The following is a 9072-nucleotide window of genomic DNA, read 5'->3' as shown; positions in this document are numbered from 1 at the left end:
ACATACTTGTAGACTACAAAATGGCCATTATCATTTTTGGTCTTTTTCACATACATACTGTTTGGGTGAAGGAAAAGGGACAAGATGGAGGAAGGTGAACAAGATGCAGCAGTCCCTGTTGTTTCCGGGTTCTTCTTCACCGATTTTCCCATGCCCGGGAAAAGAACCAAATCAACTGAGCATGCGTAGAGTGACGTCAAGCCGAGGACACCGAAATTCAAGAAGCCACTCCTACATACACGCCCCAAACTCCTCCCCTTCCAGCTCCCAGGCATAAAAGTCCGCTGCCGGCGGGAGCCGGAATGACTTCTTCGGCCCCCCGCATTTGTGGACCGGAGAACATCACCCGAGAGCCCCGGCGCGACTTCCCTGGCGCCCCACACCTGAGGACCAGAGAACTTCGCCCGAGAGTGTGTGCATATTTGCAATAAAAAGCTGCCACTTTCTTACGTACTTTGGCCTCATGTTTGATTACTTAGCTCTCCTAAATTAAGTTGCATTAAATTAAATTAAATCAAAACACATACTTTTAGAAGAACTAAAATTATTTGTTTAAATTTTAAATACACATACGTTTCAATTAGACACTGTATAAAAGTTAAAATAGATATTGTGAATAACCCTCAATTCATTAAACTCATGCAACATACAGGTAACAACCTATTAAGCTCCAAGGGACTATAAATAGCCTGATTAAAATCATTGCCTAAAATAATTTAATTCTTAAATATAATTTGCAAATCTTATTTCCTTTCTTTGTTTTAAGACCTTTTAGTGGAAAAAGTATTAAACACAAAATGAGGACTCTGAAGGCAGCATTCAAAGGATCTAAAATTATCTCCCATTATGTAGCAGAGACTGCTGCTTCTTCTGTTAACTTATTACTGACCGTGGCATGTATGTCTGAGCACAAGTCTCAGTTTGTTCACTTTAAATAGCTGCTAATTTATGGAAAATCAGTTAACTTTTTTGTTCTCTCATCTATAAAGTGATGATAGCAAAAGTTATTTCATCATTTTGATGAGAGCAAAAACGTCTTATAAGATTAATCTATAGAATTATTTGTCTCTATAGTGATATGCCTGTCTTTAACATTATCATCTATAAGCACTCATGAAAATGTTTTCGTCTAATATAATTTTCTTCTCATGTACACACAGAATCCATTTCTATGAATTGTACTAGTTGACTTCAGTTTTCATAAAAAGTCTAATTTACCAGGTTAGACCACAAATACTAATGGATCCGTAAACATTCTCTCAATCATCTATGAAAATGGAGGTGGATAATGATATGAAAACATAGAAGTAATTTCTGTTTATGTTTGAAATCCATTTTCTTAATGTGGAAATGAACTTTCTAAAAAAAATCTGAGATGCCATCGAATTTTATTTGACACTTATAAACCAAAAGTAACCATGAAGATGTAATTCAGAAGAAGCTGGAGATTCATTTTACTTAATCTTTACTGGAGCTCCAGTGCCACACTCTGACACTGGGACATGAACAGTCCAGGCCTCCTCACAGTATTAAACATCATGTTGTGAGGAAGGATGTAGCAAAACTCACATATTAAATTAGTGCAGGCATAGTCCTCACTATCCTGGCCTCATGAGGAAAACAGGGGAGCAGGCGTGGGTGAGCAATAGGATGTCAAGCAGGGAAAGAGATGGGTGGCAGTCACAAGACCTCTACCACTTTACATAGATCAATTATTTAGGGTCCTCGGGTTAATCAACAAAGATGTTCTCCTAAAAGAAGTTTACCTGCTGATCTAAGCAAAGAGACTAGTAAAATGGACTTGGATTGAAATGGAAAAATAGAAAGGATGTATCCATTATCATTCTTTATAAGGGTATGTAAATATATATGCACAAATATATATAACATATCCTCTTGTAAGCTTACTATATTTGAAGTTTCAACCTTTGTAAGTTGACTGATGGGTGTCAACAGAGCTAATTAAACATTTCCAGAAAGTGCAGAACTGAAAGGGACTTGGAGGACTCATCTGTTGACATTTAAGTATCTACGGTGCAAAGTGGAAAGCAAGATTTGCATCCAACAAGGCCACCTGGTTAATCCAGCAGCTTTTATAATCCAGCAAATTGTTCTTGTTCAATAGTGCATTTTTATGAAATTAGGTGGATGTTATAATCAACTTTTCTCTCATCTCCCCTGCGCTGGAATAGCTCCATTGTAACAGCTGTTTCCCTCTTTACTGCTGAAGTAAAACTGCATGTATCTTGACACAGGCAGGCAGCACTTGGCTGTGGAACATTAAGCCTTCCATCAGGTTATTCCCTCAGTTTCAGTCATTGGCTTAAATAGGGCTGTTTCTTCCAAGCTCAACAACATAGTATCCAAACACTATTTCTCCATTAGTCACCTGGTCTCGCACTCCAAAATGCAATGCAGACTTGGAAACAAGTGTGTATCCATGACCTTTAACGTCTAACATGGTCTGGTGGAAAGCATATTGGAAGAATGGTAGTCTCACCAACTTTTTAGGTGACCTTTGACAAATTAATTGACCCCAGTGTGCTTCATTTTCCTTTCTACACAGGAAACATAAAGGCAATAATACATAGTTCCCTGCCCTATCTTACAGGAATTTTGTAAGGTAAAATGAAATAACTGTTTACATTCTGTTTTGACATGTTCATGTTGAAATAGTCCACTTTCTCTGCTGGTAGAATCATGTCACCAAATTTATAATAAAAACTGTTGGAAAAGGGTTTAGTGGAAACACAGTTTAATTTTACTATCCGGAACAAATTTATTTCATTCAGTGATGGTGCCTGGAATGTTTTAAAATGGTAGAAGCTCAAGATTCAGAATTCAGACCCAGATTGTAGTTCTAATGCAGTTACTTTAAAAGTCTCTGCTCTATACATCGAAGTCCACTGATGCTCTTCCACCTCATCCTTAGCTCAGTACAATATAAGAGACAATTGTGGCCAAGGCAGACAGCAAAAGCCAGACAGATTCTTTTTTTTTTTTTTTTTTTTTTGAGACAGAGTCTCACTCTGTTGCCCAGACTGGAGTGCAGTGGAGCGATCTTGGTTCACTGCAATCTCCACCTCCTGGGTTCAAGCCATTCTCCTGCCTCAGCCTCCCGAGTAGCTGGAACTACAGGCACGTGTCACCACACCTGGCTAATTTTTTTGTCTTTTTAGTAGAGATGGAGTTTCACCGTGTTAGCCAGGATTGTGTTGATCTCCTGACCTCTTGATCAGCCCACCTCGGCCTCCCACAGTGCTGAGATTACAAGTGTGAGCCACCGCACCTGGCTGCCAAGGGCTGATTCTTACTCCCCAAATCCAGTAACTGACAGACATCTGTTGTACTCTCACACCGCTCAGTCTGTCTACCTTTGTGCAAATGAGATCCAGAAAACAGGATTACCAGTTAGAAAAGATAGGTGTGTGCACTTCAAGTCACAGCACTACCAACTCTGAACCCCTTTTGAATGTAGTACAGTTCTCATTCAGCTCCAGAGGTCTGATCAAAGTCCAACCCTAGCAAAGTTTCTGTCATAAAGTGGAAAATCAACACTTGTGAATGTTAGTGCAACTTTCTTCTCTGCTTTTATTTCTCCGCCCTCCTCCCTAAAACTGGCTCCTTATCCTCACAAATTGAAGTCTAAGTTCCTGACTTACAGAATGTGTGCTTTAAATGACAGCTATGCACTCTTCTGACAACTGTTTCTGAATTCCCTAAAATTATGCTCCAAATTTCAAGTGAAAATACCTGGATCTCATCATTTAGAGAATCCTGATTTATACTTTCACATCCTCTGGAAACCAAAGGCCTGATCACTGGAAGCTCTGAAGTAAAATTTTAAAGCCAGACTAATTCTCTAGTCCCTATTCCATTTTAATTTGTAAATCTCACACAGAGCAGAAACTCCTCCTGGGCCATTCAAAAACATGTATTTCTCACCCCCTGTGTGTTATGAAGATAAATTATTGGTAGGATTTTAACTGTAGGTGGGATAATAATGACTACCATTTACTTAAAATTTGCTATATTAGGCATTGTTCTTAGTATTTTTTTCATGCTATCTAATGTCTTAGCTGTTTGGATATTTTTATTACGTCATCGAGGGAAGATTAAAGTAGTGTAAGCAAATGAATGACATAGTATCACCCTGAGACATGGGCAAAAGGGACCACTGACTTGGAACTATGCATCTTACAAACATATACACAAATTTTATTAAAAGACATGTGGACTCCTGGTGTAATAATTTCAGTTTGCCTGGAACTTTCCTGGCTTTGGCACTGAAAATCCTACATCCCAGGAATGCCTGTCCCTTAGTCCTAGGCAAATCAGAAAGGCTGGTCGACCTAACCTCTGTCACTGGCTATCTGGCTCTCAGTGCTGGCACAGTGTGACCCATAATCCTAAACATACACTCTTGTGAATAAACCCATTCAGGCTCCAGAGAAATGTTTCTGCACACATTTTCCATACATTCTTGAATCCAAAGACGGCTGCATCCAAAAGCCATAGAGGTTCATAAGGTTGTGCCACTGGATATATTGTAGACAAACACTACTTTGCAGTATGTGCAGAATTTGACCTGCAAAAATACTTAAATGAGAGAAAACGGCGAATTTTTGCAACTTGTCAAATCTTTCCCTTTAGACATCAAAAATATAGTAGATACTTGAAATCATTTTATTGCTTTCCAGTAGTGTCAAGCATCCGTTTTCTTGCTTCTCATTGTATTTCAATTCAAGATATGGAAGCACTCATGAAATAATACGGTATACACAATACTTACATATGGCAACTGAGGATCATTTCACATTTTTCAATAATTTATAAGCTGGTTGTGGTGGCCCACCCCTGTAACCTCAACGCTTTGGGAGGCCAAAGCGGGAGGACCACTTGAAGCTGGGAGTTCAAGATCAGCCTGGGCAAATATATATCAAACAATTATAACTCATAAAATTATTTAAGAAGTAAGCATGATACACCATAAAAAAGTGTAAGTGTGACACCAAGTCTTTAGCTTAATGTGTGAATTGAAATGTTACTTTAGGAGAAGGCAAAAAATGTGATATGATTAATAGTGACTTTATATAATGACATTAAAATGTTTTATAATATTTACTGCAATCATAATAATTTATTATGTGTGACCCTACTTCAAAGTTTAAATATAAAATATTTATTTCTGATTTAAGTATTTATTTAAGAATTTTATTTACAATTCCAAGTGCTACTGCCTCCAGCAGAGAAAGGTTTCTCCAAATTGCTATTAATAAAAAGTTATTCAAGAGCTACAGCAATTCAAAGAAGGCTTGCTAATTTGGTGTTGTTTTCAACAGAGCATAGATTACAAGAAAATATTGATATTAACAATATAATTTACAATTTTTTATAATGAAGTCCTAACCTAAATTTTATTGAAAAAATAAAATAATTATTGACTCATATATAGTAATATATAATTGACTATATATTGAATTATATAGAGTAAAATATATATTACTGAATATATATATGTTACTGAAGTAGACATATGCAAATATTATCATCCCAACATCTGAAAATCTAGATATGGGCAACAATAATTCATTTATTTATCTTTGATATTTTGTCAAACATTAGTTACTTAAAATATAGCTTTGCAATATATTATGACTTTATTGGTATGAAAATTTATTAAGGTAGGAGGAAATAATTGATTCTATATGTCAGTTTGTTACATGTATTTATCATATCACTTTTAAATATTTATATATACAATAGGTGAGTCCCCAAGTATACTCTTCTTCCAAGCTCCCACTGTTAGCAGTAGACATGGGCACAGGTGACTAAATGTACATTTGGAAAAATCACTCTGCCAATAGTTTAAATTCTGGGCTTGAGGAGAATTGCATTAGAGACAGGGAGAAGATTTTGCAGTAATCCCAAACTCATGGATGAGATTCTTGTCTTGGGTGACTGAGTGGATTGCAGTGTGATGTGGTGAGGTGCTAGAAAACTCTGGAGGACTAGAGGGTTGTTGGATGAACATGATGAATAACACGTTGGGCAATGTGGAGTTTGAGGTACCTGAAGAAAATGTTAAGAGAAAAGATATGTGTGTGTGTACAAAACATACAATTTATATGTATGCATTTATTTAAATACATACATACATGTGTGCATATATGTTTACATGTATGCGCACATATATATGCATGTGTGTATCTATGTGTGTGACTAGAACTTAGAAGAGAGAGATCTGGGCTGTACGTGTGCCATTCTGTATCATCAAGATGAGTATTGATTTCACAAACAAGAATGTGTATAGTATGGAGTATAGCATGTCAGAAATGAAGGAAAGAGCTAGTTTCAAAAGAAAAGAGGGAGTTAACTAAGTCAAATGCTGTAATGTATCAGAAAATGTTAAGAAATTATCAATGGAGGGCATTGAGCACAGAAAGAAAATTGAAGTGGCAAACCATAAATAGAAGATAAGTAATTGGATTCTGAGGTTAGACTGCTTTTCTTAGAAGTTTAGCAATGGATGGAGAAAGGGTTTTTTTTTAGTGTAATTGTGATGATTTGGCAATGCATGAGAGAAGGTTCCAAGAAAGATGTATTATTGTTTTCCAAGGTGCCAGCAGTGCAAGGATGTTTATATTCCAAGATGTAGGTGAGGGAGATGGGAGAGAGTACTGATGACCAATAGTATAAAGTCTCAAAGAAAGCAAGAAGGGAGGGTATTCAGAGCAAACATGGAGGGACTCACTTGTGGTAGAAGAGAGACCATTCCATAGAAATTGTAGAGAAGAAGGATAAATGGGTGTGAACACTTGTTTAAATAGAAGTTTTTTGGTTACATTTATGAGCAGCCCAGTTGAACCAGTTTATGCAAAAAGAGAGAATATAATGTTTAGAGGTATCTCCTCAGACCTGAGAGCAGGAAACACACCTCACTAGAGACTGGAAATAGGAGCCAGAAACTCTTCAAGATTCAAAATCCCACTCTCTAGGGCTGTGGGTCTCTCATTTCTGCTTCCCTTGGTAGCTCTGCTTCAATGCCACATACCCTGCTTTTTTATGTGCACATGATTCCTGAGTCTACGTATAGCAGTTCAAACAACCATCAGAGACCACCCAAAGTCTCTAAAACCAAATTTCAAATTCTCAGAAGAGATCATCTAATTAGCCTAACTTGAATTGCTGATACACTCATCTGTGATCAGACAAACACTAAGAGTTATGTGATAGAGTTTCAGCAACAAACATCCATCCCTTCAGGTAAATATCCAAAATCCCCATCCTTGTCTTAAATAATTTATTACAATACAGATGAGTATTTTAGTGAGAGGGACAAGAGTTGAAAATATTTCTGTTAGATAGCCTCCATTTTATTATTGGGTTGGGAGGCAAGGTTTTCTACTGAGTATGATTGTGGCACTGAATATTTTTAGAACTTGGGGATAAGTGGTCAAAAAGGGTGTAGATGTGTGTGTGTGTGTGTGTGTAATATAATTGTTGGTAGGTAAAAGGAGTGTCAAGAATAATAAAAATTAATATTTTAGATTCTTCCTATAATCTAGACACTTCCAAGTATCTTACATGTGATGATATCTCATTTCTAATTGTCATAAGCTATGCACTATTATCTTGAGGTAATACTACTTTGCCTATTTTACAGATAAGAGAACAGGGGCATCGAAGAGTTTAATAACTTGCCCAAGCTTATATAGGTAAGAAGAGTTAAAGCCAGAAAATCTGATACCTACTTAAGCATACTCTTAACCACTATGTATACAGAAGGATCTAGGTTAGGAAATTTAAAAATGATGTCAAGTTTGGCAACTTAATTATGGAAGTGAAAGGCAGACTGGAAGTACTTACATTTTGGCTAACAGCGCAAAATTACAATATCAAGCACAAAAGATTCATCAGGTCATTCTCTCACCAAATTCAAGTGTCAAAACAAGATGTGCAACAACTGTACCTTAAAACCCTCAGGCTGAAGACTTTCTCAGCATTTCACAGAAGGTTCTGGTGAACAGGTGTTACATAAATTAAGGGTAAGGGGTAGGGTGAGGAATTCTAACACTAGTTCAAGAGCATAATCAACAGAATTAACTGTTCTAGACAACTTCACACTCTTTTAAAAAGAAAGGCTATATTCTTCTCTTCTCCAACGGATTTAAATATTCAAACACTTTTTAAGTAATTCTAGCCTAGCTGTGCATCTGGCCAAATGAGCTAACACTTTTCCCAGCCTACTTTTCATAAACATCTCCCAATAATTTTCACATTCAATAATATAGTCCCAGGAATCAGAAGTTTTGTGAGGGGGTTGGTCGCTCTAGGGAGATTCTTCAAGCAATCGCTGTAAACAGACACAGATGCTTCCCTTTCTTCATATGATGAAGATCAGAGATCCAATCTTATTAGAAAAGCTAAAGACGCATCATTCATCCCCATTGGAATGGCAGGTTTTGCAGCAATTGTTGCATAGGGATTATACAAATTGAAGAGCAGAGGAAATACTAAAATGTCCCTTCATCTCGTCCATATGTGTGTGGTAGCCCAAGGCTTTCTTGTAGGAGCAATGACTGCTGATATGGGCTAGTCCATGTTTTGAGAATTCTGGGCAAAACCTAAGCCTAAGAAGAAAAGAAGTTGTCTTGGTCTTGTAGGAGGAGCTTGCTTTAGTTACACATCTCATTACTGAACTTACATGCTAATGTTGAAAATGAACTATTTGAATGGGTTCAGATGGTAACAAGGCATTTTGAATATTGGCCTCCTTTCTTGCAGGCTTAATTTTCCTGGTGACTGAATTACTAGTGACTAGCTTACCAACTAGGTCATTGAGGGGAGTCAAGTTAACACAAAAGAAACCTGTCACCTAAATGCACGTGATAGTGTTGAAATGTCCACCTTCTTAAACTGTTAAGATGAAATTATTTCCAAAGAAGATAGCAGGCTAACCCTGAAATACTCCCAGTTTGCTGCAGAATCTTGCATGTTTTGGATGTTATATGAGTCCTATTTGCGTAGTTAATTTAACTTTTTTCTACCTGTCTTTTGGACTGGCTGGCT

The 9072-nt window shown here is 37.1% G+C and overlaps 1 pseudogene; it reads left to right on the top strand.

Moving 5' to 3' along the window:
* The first annotated feature begins 797 nt into the window (after window positions 1-797).
* LOC105541117 lies at window positions 798-8701 on the top strand (annotated as a pseudogene).
* Window positions 8702-9072: the final 371 nt, after the last annotated feature.

This window comes from Mandrillus leucophaeus, unplaced genomic scaffold (assembly GCF_000951045.1).
Source record: "Mandrillus leucophaeus isolate KB7577 unplaced genomic scaffold, Mleu.le_1.0 Scaffold233, whole genome shotgun sequence".
Taxonomy (NCBI): domain Eukaryota; kingdom Metazoa; phylum Chordata; class Mammalia; order Primates; family Cercopithecidae; genus Mandrillus; species Mandrillus leucophaeus.
The sequence above is the reverse complement of the archived record's forward strand: the minus strand, read 5'-3'. Positions and strand labels throughout refer to the sequence as shown.